The sequence below is a fragment of the Artemia sp. Qi Xiang Cuo genome, chromosome 8, assembly GCF_049724085.1.
Source record: "Artemia sp. Qi Xiang Cuo chromosome 8, ASM4972408v1, whole genome shotgun sequence".
Lineage (NCBI taxonomy): Eukaryota > Metazoa > Arthropoda > Branchiopoda > Anostraca > Artemiidae > Artemia > Artemia sp. Qi Xiang Cuo.
In genome coordinates this window covers 73,535,068-73,561,050 of record NC_142801.1, presented here as the reverse complement: position 1 = coordinate 73,561,050, position 25,983 = coordinate 73,535,068, and the positions used below count along the sequence as shown (strand labels likewise).

General features: G+C 33.2%; 1 pseudogene; it reads right to left on the bottom strand.

Annotated features, from left to right (window-relative positions):
- Positions 1–226: 226 nt before the first annotated feature.
- LOC148949782 (uncharacterized) lies at positions 227–1,280 on the bottom strand (annotated as a pseudogene).
- Positions 1,281–25,983: the final 24,703 nt, after the last annotated feature.

Below are 25,983 nucleotides of genomic sequence, written 5' to 3'. Positions count from 1 at the left end.
TTTAATAACTGCTCAAATATTGCTACATAAATATTTGAGTACATAGAAACTACGTCAAAATTACTTACTATTGTATTTTCTGAAATGCTTACACTTTTAAGTTTTTCTACTAAATCTACCGAATTACATATGTACGATTTTTGGGAATAAAATAACGGTTTGAAGGCTGTACATAACCACTTTCCAATATTGAAAGCAGGGGTTTTCATACATGCTACAATTGGCCTTAAGGGAATACCTTGTTTGTGTCATTTCGGTAAACCGTAAAACTTTGGGCAAAAGCTACCTCGGGGGAGAAATTTATTATACAATTGTGGAGTGATTTTGCCATTTTGTTTTAGATTCTTTAATTCGGTTATAATTTTATTCGCAAACTTATCAGTATGGTTTTGAGTCATGGAAGTATATGTATTTGTGTCATTTAAGTGTGAATAAATTTTATTGTCGTAATCTATAGTATCCATGACTACAAGTGAATTTCCCTTGTCTACTTTAGTTATTATAATTGAAGGGTCTTTGCGAAGATTAGACAAAATTTTCATGTCGTGCGATATTTCTGGTGTCAAATTAGTATGAGATGTAACTTTTTTTTGGCTGCCGTAAAGTGTATTAATAAAACAAGACCTCACTTCATCTGGGTTAGAAATGGATGTGTAGTGTTTGTGCAAAGAAGATTCTAAGGAGGAAACAATATCTGCCACAGGAACTTGTTTTGGTGGAAAAGAAAATTTTGGACCTTTTTCAAGAGTTTGGATTTCCTTAGGTTCAAGAGCTCTAGAGGAGAGATCAACAATAGCGGGTCCTGGAGTAAACCTCGGGGTATAAACACGATGATTCATCGAAGATTCATACCTCAGACATTCCAATTTCTTATAAAGACGTTCTCTAGACAAACAAAAATCGCGACTAAATAAATTCTTTTCCAATCGTACCACCTGAGAATAATCAACCGTGGACAGATTTTCGCACAGAAATTTTTCAAGAGATTTTCTTTCTGAGGAAATAATATGTCGTTTTTGTTTTTTGTCCTTAATAATGTGGACTAGAGTTTTTAAATGTAATATGTTCGCGAATTGCGCTTCTTTCCGGGTATTTAAATGCAATTTATATCTTAAAGACTTAGGAATAAGATTTTCAATTCTGCAATATTCTGACAATTTTTGTTCATTGATAATATTAGCGTGTTTTTTGCCTAAACTAATAAAATAAAAGATATCATAGGTCAACTGCTCCCCGTAAGCTAGACGCAAATAGTGGTGAAGACCACACTGCCTTTCCATCATAAACAAATAAGTAGAACAACAGGGAAATTTTTTATACAAGACAGTGGAACGCAACTTTAAATGAATATTTCGACCCTATATCCAAGGGCCGTCCTCAGCAAAGCAGACGAAGAGAATAAAAACACTATTGAAGAAACTTGCATTAAAATTCAATCATTAAAACTCTTTAAAAAAATGTTTTAAAACAGCCCTAATATCATTACTTCAATAAAGTTCAACCAGGACTGGTACTCCAAACGAAATGGACAGAGAACAATTCATTCAGATGGAATTAAAATACTTAAAGACAAGCTTTTAAAGCTAATCTCGCCTTCTTGGCAGCCAGCTTAGAAGGTCTATTCGTAATAGGTTGAGTGGAGTTTATTTACTGGTTTTTTAATATAATTACTCAAATCATTTTTAATTAAATTTGTGTATAGGGCATTAAGCGAATATTCCCTCAAATCTCTATTTAAAGAAATATTACTATTTATTTTGATTTTCATTTCAATTGCCTCTCGAACAACCTGTTTTATGCCTAAATCATTGCTAACAAGGTAATTTTCTTCAAAAAGCATTTTATGACTAGGGTTATAATATATGTGACTGCTTAAAGCAGAATCAAAGGACATATTTGTACTATTAGAATTTAAAGCTTTAGTTATGTCATCTTTGTGTTGTTGCAGGCGTTTTTCTAAATTTTGATGGGTTCTACCAACATAAAAATGGCCACAGTCACATGGTATTTGATAAACCCCTCTCTGGCGAGTACATGGGGTTATATCTTTACCAGAATTTAAGAAATTCATGATGTTAAAATTATTTGTAAATACGACATAAAAACTATTTTGTGTGCAAAGTTTTTTTAAACTTCTAGTGACTTTTGGAATATATGGAAGGTAAATTATATTTGAGGGCTTGACGGGAACTTCACATTGCAAAAGACCCTTAATTTTACGGGAGTGTCTGGCCAATCTTTGGCTAATTGTATTGTTAATAAAGACAATAGGATAACCGTTTCCAAAAAGTATGTCTCTAATAAAATTTAGTTCATCTGTGATGTAAGATTCAGAGCAAATGTTTAGGGCACGGTCAACAAGAGATGTAACAACAGCTCTGTTAAATTGTAGGGGTTGATTGGATTTAAAATGTGGATATCTGTTATTTTGTGTGGGTTTTCTGTAAATTGTAAAATCCAGTTTATCAATGTCACGAATAATTAATACATCCAGAAACGGTAATTTATTTGCATTTTCGATCTCTAAGGTAAATTGTAAATTTCGGTCATATGTATTAAGGTATTTAACCTTGAAAATTGGTGGTAGAACACCTTGAAAATTGGGCCTTAAATTCATATTTTTTAAAAACATGTATATTGGGGGCATTATATGGATGATGTAATATCGCTCTGGAATTATGGGGAAAATGAACTTAGGGGCTTTCTAGATCACCCTAATACATATGACCGAAATTTACAAATTACCTTAGAAATTGAAAATGCAAATAAATTACCGTTTCTGGATGTTTTAATTATTCGTGACATTGATAAACTGGATTTTACAATTTACAAAAAACCCACACAAAATAACAGATATCTACATTTTAAATCCAATCACCCCGCAAAAGTTAAAAGAGGTGTTGTTACATCTCTTGTTGACCCCCCCCTCCACCCTCCCATCAAACCCCCCCCCCCATTCTCGTCCTTTTTCAAAGTTAATTTTGAATTTCTTTCATTGAAATGCAAGAGTTGGAATATTTCAGTAGTGTCTTGTCGTGGTTTACCTTGTCACAGTTAGATTCTCTTAATTTTTCAAAGTTCATTTTGGATTTCTTTCCTTGAAATGCAAGAGTTGAAATATTTCAGTAGTGTTTTGTTGTGGTTTACCTTGTCACAGTTACATTCTCTTAATTTTTCAAAGTTCATTTTGAATTTCTTTCGTTGAAATGCAAGAGTACGAATATTTCAGTAGTGTTTTGTCGTGGTTTACTTTGTCACAGTTACATTCTCTTGATTTTTCAAAGTTCATTTTGGATTTTTACATTCTCATGATTTTGCAAAGTTCATTTTGAATTTCTTTCTTTGAAATGCAAGAGTTCGAATATTTCAGTAGTGTCTTGTTGTGCTTTACCTTGTCACAGTTACATTCTCTTGATTTTTCAAAGTTCATTTTGGATTTTTACATACTCTTGATTTTTCAAAGTTCATTTTGAATTTCTTTCATTGAAATGCAAGAGTTCGATTATTTCAGTAGTGTTTTCTCGTGGTTTATCTTGTCACAGTTACATTCTCTTGATTTTTCAAAGTTCATTTTTGGATTTCTTTCCTTGAAATGCAAGAATTGGAATTTTTCAGTAGTGTTTTGTCATGGTTTACCTTGTCACAGTTACATTCCCTTAATTTTTCAAAGTTCATTTTGAATTACTTTCGTTGAAATGCAAGAGTAGGAATATTTCAGTAGTGTTTTGTTGTGGTTTACATTGTCACAGTTACATTCTCTTGATTTTTTAAAGTTCATTTTGGATTTTTACATTCTCATGATTTTTCAAAGTTCATTTTGAATTTCTTACTTTGAAATGCAAGAGTTGGAATATTTCAGTAGTGTCTTGTTGTGCTTTACCTTGTCACTGTTACATTCTCTTAATTTTTCAAAGTTCATTTTAGATTTCTTCCCTTGAAATGCAAGAGTTGGAATGTTTCAGTAGTGTTTTGTCGTGGTTTACCTTGTCAAAGTTACATTCTCTTGATTTTTCAAAGTTCATTTTGGATTTTTAAATACTCTTGATTTTTCAAAGTTCATTTTGAATTTCTTTCATTGAAATGCAAGTCGGATTATTTCAATAGTGTTTTATCGTGATTTACCTTTTCACAGTTACATTCTCTTGATTTTTCAAATTTCATTTTTGTATTTATTTCATTTAAAAGAAATAGTTTGAATTTTTAAGAAGTGTTTTTTTGTGGTTTAACTTGTCACATTTAAATTATCTTTATTTTTCAAAATTCATTTTGAATTTCTTTAGTTGAAAAGCAAGAATTGAAACATTCCAGTAGTAGATTTTTGTGGTTTACCTTGTCACAGTTACATTTTCTTTATTTTTCAAAGTTCATTTTGTATTTCTTTCCTTGAAATGCAAGAGTTGGAATATTTCAGTAGTGTTTTTGTCGTGTTTTACCTTGTCACAGTTACATTCTCTTGATTTTTCAAAGTTCCAAATTCTTACACACACAAAAAAAACTTACACACACAAAAAAACTTACACACACACACACACACACACAAACTAACAGACACACACACAAACAAAAACTAACACACACACAAAAACTTACACACACACAAAAAAATACACACAAACAAAAACTAACACACACACAAAAACTAAAACACACACACACAAAAAATTGCACACACACAAAAACTGAAAAACACAAAAAAACTTAAACACAAAAAAACTTAAACACAGACAAAAACTTAAACACACAAAAAAAAACTTACACGCACACAAACACTAACACACACACAAAAACTAGAACACACACAAAAACTAAATCACACAAAAAAACTTACACACACAAAAAAAATTACACACACAAAAAAACTTACAAACACAAAAAAAAATACATACAAAAAGAAACTAAAACACACACAAAAACTTCCAAAAACAAAAACACTTACACACACAAAAACTAAAACACACAAACACACAAAAACTTACACACAAACACAAAAAAAAACAAACAAAAAAAAAACTACTCACACAAACAAAAACTGAAAAAAAAAAACAAAAAAACACACAAACATAAAAAATAACAGACACAAAAAATAAATTACACACAAAAAAACTAACACACACACAAAAACTAACACACACACACACAAACAAAAATACACAAACAAACACACTTACACACAAATAAAAAAATAAAAAAACTAAATATAATAAAAACAAAAAAATAAGAACACTAAAACACAAAAATAAACAAACACAAAAAAAATAAAACAAAAAAAAAATATCAAACACACAAACAAAATACAAAACAAAAAAACAAAAACACTCGAACAGAAACATACACACAAACACAAACTTACACACACACACACAAAATCTTACACACACACACAAAAACTTGCAAACACACACAAAAATACACACACACAAAAAAACTTACACACACACACACAAAAACTAAAACACAAATAAAAAACTTACACACACACAAAAAAATACACACCAACAAAAAAACTTACACAAACACACACAAAAAATTACAAAAACACAAAAAAACTTACACAAACACACAAAAACTTGAACAAAAAAACTTACAAACAGAAAAAAACTAACAAACACAAAATTGCAAACACAAAAAAACTAACACACACACAAAAACATAAACACACACAAAAAAAAAAACACACACAAAAAAAATTAAACACACACAAAAAAAAATCAACACAAAAAAAAACTAAAACACACCCCAAAAAAAAAACAAACACACAAACAATCACAAAAACACAAACACTAACAAATACACCAAAAAAATTCACCACAAACACAAACAATTAAACGCACACAAAAAATTAAACACACACACAAACACATACAAACACAAAAAAAATAAAACACACACACAAAAATAAACACACACACAAGATTACACACACAAAAAAACTTACACACACACAAAAACTCACAGAAACACACAAAAACTTACACACACACAAAAAAAATAAAACCAAAAAAAAAACTTAAACAAACACAAAAACAATTAAACACAAAAAATAACTAAAAACCACACAAAAACTTAAACAAACACAAAAAAACTTACACACACACACAAACTTACACATACACAAAAAACTGACACACAAACTCAAACACTTACACACACACAAAAACTTAAACACACACACAAAAACTTACACACACACAAAAACTTACACACACACAAAAACTAAAAAACACACAAAAGCTTACACACACACAAAAACTTACACACACACAAAAACAAACAGAAACACACAAAAACTTACACACACAAAAAAACTTACACACATACAAAAACTTACACACACAAACAAAAACTTGCACACACACACAAAAACTTACACACACTCTAAGTGAACCTAGATTAACCCAGCTTTTTGCATATCTCTCTCACTTATTTTCTGAGGCGGGGGGGGGGGGGCCAAAAAAGAGAGGCCCCCTTCACCATGTCACTTTTTACCGGTCTAGGCGTTTACCCCCCCCCCCTCCATGGAAACCCCATCACTTGGAAAACACACTTTGTATGTTTGTATGTGTGTAAGTTTTTGTGTGTGTGTGTAAGTTTTTGTGTGTGTGTGTATGTTTTTGTGTGTGTGTAATTTTTTGTGTGTGTGTGTGTAAGTTTTTGTGTGTGTGTAAGTTTTTGTTTGTGTGTGTGTGTAAGTTTTTGTGTGTGTGTAAGTTTTTTTTTGTGTGTGTATTTTTTTGTGTGTGTTTAAGTTTTTTTGTGTGTTTTTGTTTTTTTGTGTGTGTAAGTTTTTTTCTGTGTGTTTGTATTTTTTTTTTTTTTTTTTATTTGTTTGTGTGTAATTTTTTTCGTGTGTGTTAGTTTTTTTTTGTGTGTAAGTTTTTGTGTGTGTGTGTGTTAGTTTCTTTGTATGTGCGTATTTTTGTGTGTGTGTGTTTTTTTTTGTGTGTGTGTGTAAGTTTTTTTTTGTGTATGTTAGTTTTTGTGTGTGTGTGTATGTTTTTGTGTCTGTGTTTGTAAGTTTTTTTGTGTGTGTTTGTTTTTGTGTGTGTGTGCAAGTTCTTGTGTGTGTTTAAGTTTTTTTGTGTGTGTAAGTTTGTGTGTCTGTGTAAGTTTGTGTGTGTGTGTAAGTTTTTGTGTGTGTGTGTGAATTTGTTTTTGTGTGTGTTATTTTGTTAGTTTATGTGTATGTTTTTGTGTGGGTGTTAGTTTGTGTTTGTTTTTGTTATTTTTTGTGTTTGTTTGATTTTTTTTGTGTGTGTTTGATTTTTTTTTTGTGTCTGTGTGTGTAAGTATTTTTGTGTGTTTTAGTTTTTGTTTGTGTGATAGTTTTTTTTTGTGTGTATTTTTTTTTTGTGTTTCATTTTTTTTGTGTGTGTTATTTTTTTTTTGTGTTTACGTTTGTTTTTTTGTTTAATTTTTTTTTCGTGTTTTAGTTTTTGTGTTTGTGTAATTTTTTGTTTGTGTTTATGTTTCCGTATGTTTGTAATTTTGTGTGTGGGTTATTTTTTGTGTGTGTGTCAGTGTTCTTGTGTGTGTAATTTTTTTTGTTTGTGTATGTTTTTGTGTGTGTGTATGTTTTTGTGTGTGTGTGTAAGTTTTTGTGTGTGTGTGCAAGTTTTTGTGTGTGTGTGTGTAAGTTTTTGTGTGTGTGTAAGTTTTTTTTGTGTGTGTGTAAGTTTTTGTGTGTGTCATTTTTTGATTGTGTGTAAATTTTTGTATGTGTGTAAGTTTTTGTGTGATTTTAAGTTTATTTGTGTTTTTATGTTTTTTTGTGTGTGTAAGTTTTTTTGTTTGTGTTATTTTTTTGTTTGTGTGTTAGTTTTTGTGTTTGTGTATGTGTGTGTTAGTTTTTGTGTGTGTGTAAGTTTTTGTGTGTGTGTAAGTTTTTGTGTGAGTGTAAGTTTTTGTGTGTATGTAAGTTTTTGTTTGTATGTGTATGTAAGTTTTTTTTTGTGTGTGTGTAAGTTTTTGTGTGTGTGTAAGTTTTTTCTGTTTGTGTATGTTTTTGGAACTTTGAAAAACCAAGAGAATGTAACTCTGACAAGGTAAACCACGACAAAAACACTACTGAAATATTCCAAATCTTGCATTTCAACGAAAGAAATCCAAAATGAACTTTGAAAAATCAAGAGAATGTAACTGTGACAAGGTAAACCACGACAAGGCACTACTGAAATATTCCAACTCTTGCATTTCAGAGAAAGAAATTCAAAATGAACTTTGAAAAATTAAGAGAATGTAACTGTGACAAGGTAAACCACGACAAGGCACTACTGAAATATTCCAATTCTTGCATTTCAACAAAAGAAATTCAAAATGAACTTCGAAAAATCAAGAGAATATAACTGTGACAAGGTAAAGCACTACAAAACACTACTGAAATATTCCAACTCTTGCATTTCAATGAACGAAATTCAAAATGAACTTTGAAAAATTAAGAGAATGTTACTGTGACAAGGTAAACCATGACAAAACACTACTGAAATATTCCAACTCTTGCATTTCAATTAAAGAAATACAAAATGAACTTTGAAAAATCAAGAGAATGTTACTGTGACAAGGTAAATCACAACAATACACTAGTTAAATATTCCAACTCTTGCATTTCAAGGAAAGAAATTCAAAATGAACTTTGAAAAATTATGAAAATGTAAGTGTGACAATGTAAACCACGACAACACTACTGAAATATTCCAACTCTTGCATTTCAATGAAAGAAATAAAAAATGAACTTTGAAAAATCAAGAGTAGGTAAAAATCCAAAATGAACTTTGAAAAATCAAGAGAATGTAACTGTGACGAGATAAACCATGACAACACACTACGGAAATATTCCAACTCTTGCATTTCAAGGAAAAAAATCTAAAATGAACTTTGAAAAATTAAGAGAATGTAACAGTGACAAGGTAAAGCACAACAAGACACTACTGAAATATTCCAACTCTTGCATTTCAACGAAAGAAATTCAAAGTGAACTTTGAAAAATCATGAGAATGTAAAAATCCAAAATAAACTTTGAAAAATCAAGAGAATGTAATTGTGACAAGGTAAACCACGACGAAACACTACTGAAATATTCCAACTCTCGCATTTCAACGAAAGAAATTCAAAATGAACTTTGAAAAATTAAGAGATTGTAACTGTGACAAGGGGTTTGGTGGGAGGGTGGAGGGGGGGGGTGGAGGGAGGGTGGAGGGATAGGTTTGAGGGATAGGGGTAGGACTTGGGGCCCAAGTTTCATAAGAAATTGTTTGTCTAGTATGCATCTCAAATCACCGTGGGATGCATATTCTCACGACGATGCCATAAAAATGCCCAATCAATGGGAAGATACTTAGAATGTAAAAAATCGTAAATTAATTAATAACACATGTAAAAAAAAATTAATTAATGTAATTATGTAAATTAATTAATAAAAAATTAATTTATGTAAATTAATTAAACGAATTAAATTACAGATATAATTTCACAATTTCATACAAAGGAAACGTCACGCACTTTGAACAGAGATCAGCACGAATTTTCACGGTGGTTGAATTCCAGTCATTACACTGTCTGCTTGTATGGCGGGAGAACTGTCCGCTGCTTATCATTATAGCTATATGGGAGTACTGTCCGCTACTTATCATTATAGCTATATGGGAGTACTGCCCGCTCTCTTTAATTGTAGCTATATGGTGGGATTGTCTTGTTGTAAGCATTGTAGCTATATGGTGGGACTGTCTTGTTGTAAGTAGTAATTTCCTACCTGTCTTGTACCTTTATTTGTACACAGTAATTTCCTAAATGTCCTCTAACTTTAATTGTACACAGTAATTTCCTACCTGTCTTTTACCTTTAATTGTACACAGTAATTTCCTACCTGTCTTCTCTCTTTAATTGTACAAAGTAATTTCATACCGTTTTTGTACCTTTAATTGAGACAGTAATTTAATTCATGTCTTGTAACTTTAATTTTAAACAGTAAATTCCTAACTGTATTCTATCTTTAATTGTAAAAAGTAATTTCCTACCTGTATTTTACCTTTAATTGAAACAGTAATTTACTACCTTTCTTGGACCTTTATTTGTACACAGTAATTTCCTAACTGTTTTGTAAATTTAATTGTACACAGTAATTTCCTACCTGTCTTGTACCTTTAATTTTACACAGTAATTTCCTACCTGTCTTCTCTCTTTAATTGTACACAGTAATTTCCTACATGTATTTTACATTTAATTTATACAGTAATTTACTAACAGTCTTCTCCCTTTATTTTTACACATTAATTTCATAAATGTATTCTAAATTTAATTGTACACAGTAATTTCCTACCTGTCTTTTACCTTTAATTGTATAAAGTAATTTCCTACCTGTATTATCTCTTTGATTGTACACAGTAATTTCCTATTACCACCGTCTCTTAGATTGACACAGTAATTTCCTATTACCACCGTACCTTTCATTGACACAGTAATGTCCTACTACCTCCGTACCTTTAATTGACACAGTAATTTCCTACCTGCCCCGTATCTTAGATTGTACCAATACTACTAAAGCCAAATCATAATAAACGCAAAAAAAGAACCGTATATTATAGAAAATCGGAGCTCCTAGCATGCAACCCAGGGGGGAGGTAAGGAGGAGTTGGAGTGATATTAGAGATGGAGTTAAAGCTTTTTAAGGGAAATACCCCTTTTTCATTGAAATTTATGAATATTTAATAATATCCCAACAATAGGTTCCACCCTCCACCTAGCATTCATTTTCGGAAGGCGCCTTGATAATAGAGTTAATTTTTCGGCATTATTGAGGCTTATAAAAGGATAAAATATGAACAATAAAATGCGTAATTTAAGGAAAGATGAGGGGAGAGTAGTTTAGGGGAGGGGGCATCTGTGAGGGGAGGAGGACGGTTTTTCCGTCGCCAGCTCAAAACTCCCTTGTTTTCCACTGTTTTATTTATAATTTCTTTTCGTGGCACAAAGCAGTAATTTTCAATGTTTTTTTAAGTGTTTATTTATTGTTAGCCCGCCTCCGTCCGCTACAGGTACCACCCCCGTCGCAGGCCACTTCCAAGGGAGTGTCCAGTCCACCGAGTGCTTTATCTCAGTCCTTACGCAAACCAGGGCTCATTTTTTCAGATAAAATATCAAAACACGCAAAAGCAGGAGAATTCTATTTTCCGAAATTCTGGTTCCCAATCATCCAGCGTACTGCGGGGAAGTTTGGTCAGTGTCTACTCATTCCGGGTGATGAAATCCGAACTTTGGCTAGGCGATAAAGGAGGTTAAAAAGTGCTCTCGCTTTAGATAATTTAAAAAGTAGTAATAATAGGGAAATTATCATAAAATTTTTAGTACATGCCACATTTAACGTCACAGCATCCCTGTTTCTAGCGCTCAGCTACCCACACTCCTGACCCTGGCAGATCATCCGAGATTCCAGGTGTTCAAATATTTCTTCTGTATTGACATGATTCCTAGCCATTTTACTACATGGTTTTTTCTGAAAGATCCCCCGGATTTCCGTGACCAGATCTAATATGAATGACGCCAGTGTAGCTTACAAGCTAGACTAAAAGGATCCCATGAGGGAATCCCCCATAGCATGGCACACACGCAGGTGCTGGTTAATAACGGCGGTGCACATCTTAAGCAATGGCACCTAATGGGAGAGTTTGGAAAATCATCTTACGAAAAAGGTAGATACCAAAATCGTTAAAAAGTATACTTATGGCCCAGAGCGGAATGGCGCTGCCAAACTGTTTTCACACTGACACCAGCCATTGCCAAATCCCCTCGTCATCAACATGACACCAGCTCTCACCCCCCTAGGACATTTTCAACGTTTTTCGTTCCTAAAATAAACTTATGGAATCTAAATTAAATAACCCTTTCGTTGTTGTTTTTTACTTGACCTGCGGGGACTCAATATTTCATTGCTAGAATGTGTTACTCCAATGCTATTCACGCTACAGAGTATATAAAACACTTCAAGGGCTTTCCTTGTTTTGGTAATGATTTTAGAGGCTGGCTGCGATTTCTAAACTTTGCCCCTGATTTCTACAGTGGTCTTGATTTCTAGGGTTACACTTGGTTTCTATATTTTGCTCTTGTTTTGTATCACATTGACATTGTTTCATTGTTTTGCTAATGATTACATAGAAGTTGACCATGACTTCTATACTTTGATCAAATTTTCGATGGTATGGTTTGATTTCTATGACTGTGTCCAGAGTTCTAGGGTTCACTCTGTCATGTAGATAAGTACTTTATGATTTTTCTTGGAATGTGATGCCTTTCTGGCCTTTAATATTTCATAGCGATAAGACAAATCGTTTTTCACTTGATGCTTTGTAAGAATGTCAGGGAATACGATTTTTTTTTTCTCGAACACCAAGCATTCTTGGGTTTAATGTTTCTTGAAAATAAGCAATGATCACGTTTTGCTACCCCTACGACACCCGTTATCATTATTGTAAGCGTCTTCTAACGTTTGAAACACAAACGCACACACAAAAACACGCAAACACACACAAAAACACACAAGAATAAACACACAAAAAAACAAAAAAAAATAAAAAAACACACACAAACAAACACACACACACACACAACCACAAAAAAAACACGCACACAAAAACACATACGCACAAAACAAACACACGCAAAAAAACACACACACAAAAAAGAGACAAACACAAAACCACACACACCAAACACACACACACACTCAAAAAAAAAACAGACACACAAAAACAGACACACACACACACAAACACACGCAAACACAAACACACACACACTCAAACACACACACACACACACACGCACCCACACACACATGAACATACACATACACAAAAACAGACACACACAAAAAAACACTCAGACACACGTACACACAAAAACACATACGCACATGAAAAAAACACACACACAAACACACACACACACACACACACACACACACACACACACACACACACACACACACACACACACACACACACACACACACACACACACACACACACACACACACACACACACACACACACACACACACACACACACACACACACACACACACACACACACACACACACACACACACACACACACACACACACACACACACACACACACACACACACACACACACACACACACACACACACACACACACACACACACACACACACACACACACACACACACACACACACACACACACACACACACACACACACACACACACACACACACACACACACACACACACACACACACACACACACACACACACACACACACACACACACACACACACACACACACACACACACACACACACACACACACACACACACACACACACACACACACACACACACACACACACACACACACACACACACACACACACACACACACACACACACACACACACACACACACACACACACACACACACACACACAGTTTTACTTAATACTATCCAATTTGTTTTAGAAGTATTAAATTTTTCCAATAGCACCAAGTTTTATGTCAAAGATAACAAATTTCTTTTAGAAGTAGCAATTTTTCGTCAGTGATAATAATTTTTTTTCATTAAAAGTACCAAGTTTTCTGTCAAAGATAAGAAATTTTTCTTAGAAGTAACCATTTTTTTGTTTATGATAGGAAGTTTTCCGTCAGATATAGAAGGTTTTAAATACCACTAACAAATTTTCTCTTCGAATTAACAACTGTTTCTTAAATACTGAAAAGGTTTTATTTAATACTATTAAATTTCTATGAGAAGAAAAGGGTTTTTTCTTCACAAAAACAAATTTTCTAATAGCAGCAAATTTTCGGACAAATATAACAAATTTTTCTTAGAAGTAACAATTGTTTCGTCAGTGATAACAAGTTATCTTTAAGAAGTAGCAAGTTTTCTGTCAAAGATACCAGATTTTTCTTAGAAGTAATAATTTTTGTCGTGTAGTATAACAAGTTTTCTGTCAGAAGTAGCAAGTTTTCTTTAACACTAACAAATTTTCTCTTTGAAGTATCAACCTTTGTCCTTAATACTAACAAACTTTTACTTAACACTATCAAATTTCTCTTAGTAGTGAAAATATTTCTCCAGTGATAAATAGTTATCTGTTAGAAGTAGCAAGTTTTCTGTCAAAGATACCAAATTTTTCTTAGAAGTAACAATATTTTGTTTATGATAAAAAGTTTTCTGTAGAACTAGCAAGTTTTCCTTAACACTAACAAATGTTTAAAAACTTTTTAATTAATACTAACAAACTTTTACTTAATATTATCAAATTTTTCTCAGAAGTAACAACTTTTTCCTTAATACTAACAAATTTTTTCTCATAACACCAAATTTACCATCAAAGATTCCAAAGTTTTCTTAAAATGAAAAATTTTTTCGTTTAGGATAACAAGTTTTCTGTCGGAAGTAGCAAGTTTTCCTTAACACTAACAAATTTTGTCTTCGAATTAAAAACTTTTTCTTAATACTAACAAAGTTTTACTCAATATTATCAAGTTTTCTCTTAGAAGTAGCAAGTTTTCCTTAAGACTAATAAATTTTCTCTTTGAAGTAACAAGTTTTTCCCTAATACTAACAAAATTTAACTTAACACTATCAAATTATTCATAGAAGTATCAATTTTCCCTACGTTTAAGTTAGGTTCATTTAAATAGGTTTAAAATGAGCGCTCATTTTAACCTAAGTTAAATGAACCTAGCTTAAGGTAGAGAAAATTGATACTTCTATGAATAAACTTGTTGCTATTAGAAAAAATTTATTAGCATTAAGGATAAACTTTGTTAGTATTAAGAAAAAGTTGTTAATTCGAAGACAAAATTTGTCAGTGTTAAGGAAAAGTTGCTACTTCCGACAGAAAACTTGTTATCCTAAACGAAAAAACTGTTCCTTTTAAGAAAACTTTGGAATCTTTGATGGTAAATTTGGTGTTATGAGAAAAATTTTGTTAGTATTAAGGAAAAAGTTGTTACTTCTGAGAAAAATTTGATAATATTAAGTAAAAGCCTGTTAGTATTAATTAAAAAGTTGTTACTTCAGTGAGAATATTTGTTAGTGTTAAAGAAAACTTGCTACTTCTGACAGAAAACTTGTTATCGTAAACGAAAAAATTGTTACTTCCAAGAAAAATTTGGTATCTTTGACAGAAAACTTGCTACTTCTAACAGATAACTATTTATCACTGGAGAAATATTTTCACTACTAAGAGAAATTTGATAGTGTTAAGTAAAAGTTTGTTAGTATTAAGGAAAAAAGATGTTACGTCGAAGAGAAAATTTGTTAGTGTTAAGGAAAACTTGCTACTTCTGACAGAAAACTTGTTAGCCTAAACTAAAAAAATTATTACTTCTAAGAAAAATCTGGTATCTTTGTAAATGTTGAATAATGTGGGGGATGTTACAACTCCTTGTCTGGCTCCCTTACTTACCGGGATACATTAATTCAACCCAGGTTTTTGGGTTGAATACTGAAAACATACTGACGTATCCTAACTTACCCCTCGGCCAGCACTCCAAAAATCTCTGGAATCCGTTTGCAGCGTGCAACTCACATTCAGGAATTCGTTTGCGTAGCAGACCAACGACAAGTTTATAGCCTGCAAAATACAGGATGGTTGGCATTGTGCTTGAGTATCCAGGACGTAATTGTTGAATAATGTGGGGGATGTTACAACTCCTTGTCTGGCTCCCTTTCTTACCGGGATATATTAACTCAACCCATATTTTTGGGGGTTGTAGGTGATTACCTCCCTGGCAATTAACCCCCCACCCCCGCAGAAAATACCCCTACCCCCCCCCACAGAAAATAACCACCCACAGAAAAGACCCCCAGTAGGAAATGCCCCCGCGGAAACCCTCCCCGGAAAATATTCTCCGTGGAAAATACCCCTCTCCCCATGAAAAATACCCCCCACCTGCTGAAAAATACACCCGGAAAATAAACCTAAAATACCCCCGGAAAATACCCCCCCCCGCGGAAAACAGCCTCCGTTGAAAACAAACCCCGCGGAAAATACCCCCGCTCCCCCGCAAAAAATAACCCAGTGGAAAATCCCCCCCCCCAGAAAATAACCTGCGAGGAAAATATCCCCCACGGAAAATACCCCCTTCTGGAAATACCCCCCGGAAAATACCTCTCCATGGAAAATACCCTCCCCCATGGAATATACCCCCCCCCCCCGTGGAAAATAGGGCTTTGCAAATTTGAGAATTTGATTTGAGTTTTTTTTTTTTATTTTACGTAGGGAGGAGTAATTTTGGTTCTTATGCTATGTATTATACGCCACTCACTCAAGTTTATGCTGTGTAAAATCCGAAAACAAACCGGTTTCTTTGTTAGTTTCTTTCAGTTTAGCGCGAGACAAGACAAAGACAAGTGATAGAATATATGAAAAATGTATAATTAAATATATAAATTTGGGCTATATATTTGCACATAAGGGGGGGGGGGTAAAGTATTTGGAAAGTCTGAAGTCAGAAAACATTTCTTACTTACTTACTTACTTACAAATGTGAAAATATATAGTCCAAATTTGTTTCTAAAGTAACGAAGAACCTAACGAAGATGAGTTTTACACGTCGTAAACTTAGGTGAGTGGCGTATAATTCACAAGTACCAGAATTTTTCATGGAGAGACAGCTGGATTTCCAGGTATTATTTAAAAAGATCAGAAATTAATTTTTTTCTAAATATTTTTTTTTTAATTGAAAGTAAAATTTAAAACATCAAAACTTAAAACGAACAGAAATTATTACGTATATGATATACATAATATATCGGATTTTTGAAAATTGATACTTTTAATAGAAAAAGCCCGATGGACGAATTCTTTAGAAGTACTATTAATTCAAGATGTTATAGCTGGGATATGGTATGTGATTTATTGGAATTTGTTCTGTTCAATACTTTTATAACATTTGATGGTAATTTATATAAACAAACGGTTGGCATTCCAAAGGGTGGGAATGCGAGTCCATCCATAGCGGACTTGTTTTTAAGTCAATTAGAATACGAAGATATGATAAATAAAAATAGCCCAAGCATTGTAAAATATAACCTTTCAAATAATAAAAGATATCTGGACGATCTCTTAGTTATAAATTGTGCAGAGTTTATTGAGATTTCAAAAAATATTTATCCACAAGAGTTAATTCTGAAGCCTAGCCATGGAACAGGACACTGACTATTTCTTAGATTTAAATATTAATATTTCAGATAATAATAAATTATTTTTTAAAATATATAATAAAACGGTTGATTTTAATTTTGAAGTAACTAATTTTCCATTCCTTGAAAGTAATATACATTCAAATATTACTTATTCAGCTTTTTATACCCAATTATTTAGGTATGCAAAAATTTGCAGTAATTACTCATATTTTAAAAATAGATGTAAAAAGCTCAGCCAAAAACTGATCTTAAGAGGTTTTTCTGCCAATAAAATTAATTGGCAATTTAAAAAATTTAGTTTTCTGTATCATGAACTTTTAGGTAAATATACAAAAAATTATAAAGAAATACTGAATGATATTTTAATATAATTTCTCTTTCACTTTTCATTTTTGGAATTTTGAATTTGTACATTGTTTTCAAACCAGCTTGATGGACTTTAAATCTTTAATTGATTGCAGATACCAATAAAACACCTTGTTTTATAACTCACGTCTGGACCAGTCTTTATTTGCTCCAGAATGGTCTTTACTTCAGTGACCTATGGGATTTTAATAAGAAAAGAATCAAACTCATTTTGTATGTATTTTTTGAATAGTTTTGCTAGTTTGCATGTATTTCACAGGTTTTACCTAACATAGGGATACCATAAAGATCTTGTGGTACAGGCTCCACTGTGCCGGGTAAAGAAAGTAAAGCCTCGAAACCTGTTAAGGCAGGTGGTATTTCTTCTGATGAGCCCTACTTGGAAATATTTCGCTACTTGGAAATATTGGTACTACTACTTGGTACTACTTGGAAATATTTCGCTAGATTTAAGATGCTTTTGGTTGTAAATTTACATCGACTTACATTTATTGATGACGACTTTGCGTGGATTTGGACATTTCGATTTGGTTGATGGTTCGGTTATAGGCCTTCTGTTATAGATGAGTAAGGTTAAAACTCGTTCAAGTGCACATTTATCTCATGAAAGTTTCTTTTCTCTTCTTCTCTCTCTCTCTCTCTCCTTTTTTTCTTGCCAAGTAACTACCTCTAAAACATTATACACAAGACCTTGCTGGAAAAAGTTTTGACTTTCTGTCCAAATTCTTTATGAACGATTCCTGAAACACAATGGTCGTTTAATTAAAATTAATTAAAAAAACTTTTTCTACAAAATAAGTTTTTCAAAGAAAGGTAAAGAACTCCATTAAACAATAAATGAGCAAAAATAAAATAAAATAATCTTTCAAGCGTGAAACTACCGCAAATCAGCATCGATAAATAAATGAAACCCAACACGAACAGAAATTACAATAAATAACCGAGTCAAACTCAAAACGAGCAGAAATTAACATAATTTGGGCTCAAAACCCCTATGCTTTCCCAAGGCCAGAACAAAATTTGCACTTTACTGAAAAAAATATAAATGTTTTTACTTTTATAACTTTAATAGATCAAATAATATTAACATTTTGATTACTAATTATCAGTATACGTATATTAAACTGACAATGCACATTCATTTGTATTTTTTTCAGTAAATTGCAAATTTTGTTCTGGCCTTGGGAAGGCCTAGTGGTTTTGCGCCCCACTTATGTTAATTTCTGCTCGTTTTCAGTTTGACTCTGTTATTTAGTGTAAGTTCTGTTTGTTTTGGGTTTAATTTATTTATTGATGCCGATTTGTGGTAGTTTCACATTTGGTAGATTATTTGATTTTGTATTTGCTCATTTTTTGTATAATGGAGTTCTTTACTTTTCTTTGAAAAACTTATTTTGTGGAAAAAGTTTTTTTTAATAAATTTCTGTTCGTTTTAAATTGACATAGTCTTTTCAGGGAAAAAGAAAATAATGCTTTAAATCTTTTTCTTTTTTTTAAGACTTTATAGTTTGGCCTGCTATTTGTATGCTGGAGAAAAATTCTCATCAATTTTAAATAACATACACCCTTTTAAAAATATGGACACAAATAGTAGTGTTTAATTTTGTTTCATACCTCTTCTAGTTGAGCTGAAATTGAAAACTTGATACCATTCGGGAAAAAAATCTGTTTACTTTCTTTGATAGCTTGAAAACACTTACATTATTTTGATTTGGTTAAATTTTAAGAGCAGAAGTGATCCCAAAAGTCTGAATATAATACCCTCAGTCGTTCTCCGAATACTGCTGAGATGCTTTATTGGGTAACACAGTGCATTTCGATTTAATCTTAAGGCAACATTTATTTTTTAAACATAATAGGCAAATGGGAGGTGGGGGATAGGAGGGGGATTAGTTGTCCTCCAATCACTTTTGTCTATTAAAAGGGGCATCAGCCCTTTCTATTTTCAATTAAATGAGCCCTTTTCGAAATTCCCATGACAACTCCCTTGATACGAGGTGCCCTGGTCTAAACAACACCAACAACAAAAAATAATACATTGTACCCACACCGATCTTTACTATAAAAATGTCAAGCCTTCCAAATACTTTTGACTATTGAAAAGGCACTAGGCCTTTCGATTTCCAATCGAATGAGCACTTTTTGAAACGACAACGCTGTCTATAAAAATCGTATATGCCCACAGAAATTACAATATATGAAGTTAAGAGAGGAAAGGAAATGATAAATGAAAAATAAAACCAAAAAAGGGTGAGAAAACGAGGATTTTGTCAGCCAGTGGAAAAAACATGAAGACGAAAAACAAGCAAATATTTCGACAAGGACCTCCGCCAAGTCGTCCTCAGTTCTAAACAAAAAAGAAAAGAAAAAAACAACAAAAAACTAACCTTTTGGAGTTTACTGTACAAGATACGACCAGACACCCAACCCTAAGGTTGTAATAAATTACAACCTTTACCCTAAGGGCTGTTAGGGTGGTCGTCATTCTCTTCAAATTTAAAATTCAAATTAATTTATTTAACATAAAAAAATACAAACAAATTTACAGCGGCCATCAACAAAAACCCGAAGGTTTGTTTACGATGGCTGCAAATCCATTATTATAAAGCTCTACATCCACATAAAAACTATCTCTTTACGGGGAAAAATCAGCGCTTGAAGTGAATCAACATAAAGAACATATCCTACTCTAAAAAGATTACACTCTAGAAATCGCAAGTGAGAAATATCACATATCCTCCTTAAAACATACACTCAAAAAAAAAAAGAAAAAAAAAGAAAAAAAAAAAAAAAAAAGACACACAACAAACTAAAAAAAAAATGACAAAATCAATAAGTATAAGCAAGGCTATAGAGCCGACTCCGTGCGCTTTGGCTGGGTAATTTCGCGAAGATGCGACCATTATCTGTCCAAACAAATTTCATACCAAAATTAATCATATTCAAAAATCTAATCATTCAGATTATAACCCAAAAGGTAACGCTTCAATCTACTCTTGAGCTGGCTTACATTATCAACTTGTCTAATAGCATCCGGGAGGGAATTCCACACCCCCGGTCCCGCAAAACGAGGCAGAAACGCTGCACGTTGAGTATTCCGGAGCTCCGATGCAAGGTCATTCGCATTTCTAGTCTCATAACAGTGATAAGATTAGTTAGCTTTAAAAATTTCCCAAAATACCTCCGGTGAACACTTATTCAAACATTGATAAATAAAAATTGCTAACTGGTAATCCCGTAACTGATAAATATTTAAAATTTTCAAACTTGTAAAGCAATTCAACGTGCTATTTTCAAACTGAATGAAATTACCTAAAATACGAACTATTTTATTCTGTAAAATTTGGTCCTTTCTAAAACTTGAAATAAAACTACTAGTCCATAGCATGCAACCATATGATAAATAAGGGCTAACAATAGAATGATAAAGTAAAAGTAAAACATTTGACGGTAGTTGATTTTTCAGTCTTCTTATCACAACCAACCCTCCTGACATCTTAACTGCCACAAGATCACAATGTGATTTCCAACTTAAATTAAAATCAAGACTAAGGCCCAAATATTTAACACTATTTACATTCTTTAAAAATTCACCGTTAAAAATAATTTTATTATCTAAAACACATGAAACTCCATTTCTACAAAATGTCACGAAATTTGTTTTTGAAATATTCACTACCAAATAACTAGAATTTGTAAAACTTATCAATTGAGCGAGGGCCTTATTTATCTTCTCAATTAACTGATTCAGACAAGTAGCTGTAATCGTAAACACCGTGTCATCAGCAAAAGACGTTATAAGTGCATCTGATATATAAAAACGCATGGTATCAACGTAAATTAGATAAAGAAGTGGGCCAAGCACTGAACCTTGAGGCACTCCAGAATTAACGATAAAAGTTCTTGAAATAAAATTTTGAGTACAGACTCGAATAATACGCTGGTCAGGAAATGACTCAAACCATTTCAGAATAACCCCTTGGATCCCTAAACGGCTTAGCCTACGCAATAAAATTTTATGAGCCACCGTGTCAAATGCCTTTCTAAAGTCTATAAATACTGAAAGCACCAGTACACCTTTTTCGAGAGCACCATTGATGAAATCTGTTAGGTGCTGGACTGCATGTATTGCAGAGTGGTTTTTCCTGAATCCAAACTGGGTATCACTAAGAAAACCGTAAGTAGTCAGATGGTTATAAAGTCGTCGATGCATCACTTTTTCATACAGCTTAGCAAATAGAGGCAATATTGAAATCGGCCTTCAATTAGACGGATCAGTTTTTGAACCCCCTTTGTCAAGCGGAATAACTTTAGCCTCTTTCAGACGAGTAGAAAATTCACCTTTCTTCAAAGAAAGGTTAATCAAATAAACAATACAAGGCAACAAATATACCATAACATGCTTGAACGCTTTCAGATTAATTCCATCATTCCCTGGAGAACTTGATTTTACCATTCCTATTATCTGTTTTAATTCTTCAACGTTCGTTTCATCTGCAGACATTTCCAATCCAACTCCCCTTTCATCACTAAACGTCTCATTAATTTCATTATTTTCATCGTATGGATTCTCACTTATTGATTCACCAATCTTAGAAAAATATTCACCAAAGAAATTAGCCACCTCTTCATTTCCATCAACAAATTTACCATCAAAGATCAGACTAGTAGGAATCTCGGTCTCTTTCTTCTTATTTACGATTTCGTTTATAATATTCCAAGTCGTTTTCGTATTTCCTTTGTTTTACTTAAATTTATATCCATAAAATTAGCTCCAAAAATTTATATCCTCTAAGACCAAATTTACAGAACTTTAAAAAAAGTTAAGCAAAATGACTATCTCAAAATTTTGATTGGATGTGTTTGGGGAAATGGTGGGCGTGAGAGGGGCGGTAGTCGCTCTCCAATCACTTTCAATTATTAAAAATGGCACTAGCCCTTTCCATTTCCAATCAAATGAGCCTTTTGTTAGTTTCTACGCAACACTTTCAATAAAAATCTTGTATGCCCAAAGGGCATAACTTACAACCGTTGCCCTGAGAGCTGCAGGGAGTGTCATTCTCAAAGACCTAATTTCCAGAACATTCTACTACGTTGAACAAAATGGCTATCTGAAAATTTTGATTGGATGTGTTTGGAGGAATAGTGGGCGTGAGAGGGGGGCTAGTTACCCTCTAATCACTTTCGACTATTAAAAAAAGCACTAACCCTTTGAATTTCCAATCGAATGAGACCTTTTTCAAGTTTCTACGACTAAGATTTCAATAAAAACCTTATATGCCCTCAGGGCATAACTTATAAACCTTGCCCTGAAGACTGTGAGGGGAGTGCCCAGCTCAAAGGTATAATTTTCTGAACTTTAAACTGCGTCGAGCAAAATGGCTATCTCAAAATTTTGATTGGATATGTTTGGCGAAATGGTGGGCGTGGAAGGGGTGTTAGTTGCCTTCCAAGCACTTTCGACTATTAAAAAGGGCACTAGCCATTTCAATTTCCAATCGAATGAGCCCTTTTTGAAGTTTATACGACAACGCGTTCTATAGAAACCTTACATGCCCCCAGAGCATAACTTACAACCCTTGCCCTGAGGGTTATGGGGGAGTGTCCTCCTCAAAAACATAATTTTTATCTGGAAATCAACAACCCTGAACAAACTGGCTATGTAAAAATTTTGATTGGATGTGTTTGGGGAAAAGGTGGGTGAGAGAGGGGGGTTAGTTGCCCACAAATCACATTTGACTATTAAAAAGGGCACTAAACCTTTGAATTTCCAATTGAATGAGCCCTTTTTCAAGCTTCTACGACAAAGCTTTCAATAAAAAATTATATGCCCCCAGGACTTAACTTATAACCTTACCCTGAAGACTGTGGGGGGAGTGTCCTGCTCAAAGTTATAATTTCCTGAACTTACAGCTGCGTGGAACAAATGGCTATCTAAAAATTTTGACTAGATGTGTTTGGGGAAATGATGGGCGTGGAAGGGGTGTTAGTTGCCTTCCAATTACATTCGACTATTAAAAAGGGCACTAGCCATTTCAATTTCTTATCGAATGAGTCCTTATTGAATTTTCTACGACAACACGTTACGCCCCCAGGGCATAACTTACAACCCTTGCCCTGAGGGCTGTGAGGGGTTTGTCATCATCAAAGACCAAATTTACAGAACTTAAAACTACGTTGAATAAAATGGCTATCTCAAAATTTTGATTGGATGTGTTTGGGGAAATGATGGGTGTGAGGGGGGGGGGGGGGCTTGTTACCCTCCAATCCCTTTTGACTATTAAAAAGGGCACTAGCCCTTTGAATTTCCAATTGAATGAGTTTTTTTTAAGTTTCTACGACCACACCTTCTATAAAAACCTTATATGTCCCCAGGGCATAACTTACAACCCTTACCCTGAAGGTTGTCGGGGAGTTTCCTCCTCAAAAACATCATTTCTATCGGGAAATCAACTACGCTGAACAAAATGGCTATCTCAAAATTGTGATTGGATGTTTTTCGGGAAATGGTGGGCGTTGAAGGGGTGTTAGTTACCTTACAATCACTTTCGACTATTAAAAAGGGCACAAGCCACTCCAATTTCCAATTAAATGATTCCTTTTCTAAGTTTCTACGACAACTTCTTTGATACGAAGTGCCTTGCTCTCAAGGAAAAAAAAAAATAAATGATACATTTTGCCAGCATCGTTCTTTTATGCCCTCAGGGCATAACTTAAAACCCTTCCACTGAGGGTCTTGGGGGAGTGTCCTCCTCAAAAATATATTTTATATCTGGAAATGAACTACTCTGAACAAAATGGCTATCTCAATGTTTTTATTGGATGTGTTTGGGGGAATGATGGGCGTGGGGGGGGATAGTTGCCCTCCAATCACTTTCGACTATTAAAAAGGGCACTAGCCCTTTGAATTTCAAATCGAATGAGCCTTTATTGAAGTTTATTCTACAACGCCTTCTATAAAAACCTTATATGCCCCAAGGGCATAACTTACAACCCTTGCCCCGAGGATTGTGGGGGAGTTTCCTTTTCAAAAACATATTTTCTATGTGGAAATCAACTATGCTGAACAAAATGGCTATATCAGAATTTTGATATACACTTTCACTTTCGACTATTTTAAAGAGCACTAGCCAATCCAATTTCCAATTGAATGAGCCCTTTTTGAAGTTTCTACGACAACTCCTTCGATACGAAGCGCCCGGTTATGGAGAAAAAAAACATTGTGCCCTCATCGTTCTTTACTTAGGCAGCGCTATTGCGCTGCCTATGACAATAATCTTTGTTCTAAAGTTCTTTAAAAAAAAAACTTTAGTGTAAAGAGCAAGGTCTTGAGGAGGAGGCAACCCCTTTCATATACGTAGTAATTTCTGTTCCTTTTAAGGTTTGAGGTTGCTCCTTACTTTCAGTTGAAAAACTTGTTGTTTTTTTAATCAATTACTTACATAAAGCATTTGTTAATGGGAAAAATACGGAAAAATTTCTTTAAAGAAAAGTAAAGAACCTCATTGAACCAAAAGGAGCAAAAACAAAGTCAAATAATCTTCAAAGTAAAAAGTATTGAGTCTAATAAAAAAAAATTATATAAACTATTTTTTCGATTAAAAATCTTTTTGTAGAGAACAAGTTTGTCAAAGAATAGCAAACACCTTCGTTAACCCAAGAATTAGTAGAAGTAAATTCAAATAATTTTCCAATCGTAAAACTACCACAAATCGAAATCAAAAAATGAATTAAACCCAAGACGAACAGAAAGTACAATGCATAGCCTAGTCAAACTCAAAACAATCAAAAATTAACATGAGTAGGGCTGATAACCCCCACACCTCAAGACCAGAACATAATTTGCACTTTACTGGAAACAAAATACATTTTAAATGTTTTCCCTTTTTTACTTTAACAAATAAAGAAGTATTAAGACTATAAGAAATAGATATCAGAATATGTATATAAATTCACAATACACGGTTATTTGTTATTTTTTTACGTAAAGTGCAAATTTTTTTCTGGTCTGAAGAAGACTTGGGTGTTGTCAGCAATAATCCTTTTAATTTTTGATCGTTTTGAGTTTGACTAGGCTATGCATTGTAATTTCTGTTAGTTTTGGGTTTCATTTATTTGTTAATGGTGATTTGTGGTAGATTTACACTTGGAATATAAGAAAAACTCGTAGAATTTAACAACGATTTCATCCTTAAAAACTCAAACGATTAGAATTTGTTGGTTCCCAAAGCCAACTATCCTTTCAAAGGATAGCTAAACCTTCTTAAACTTTTTGCTGCCAAATATTTTTAGCTTAATTTTGATGATTGTTCGCCTATATTTTTTTTCTTCTTCAATTTTTTTTTCACCCACTACTGCCGAAAATTGCAGATGAAAAGGGTTTCAAATTCCAATATAATGAGCCTTTTTTAAGTTTCTACGAA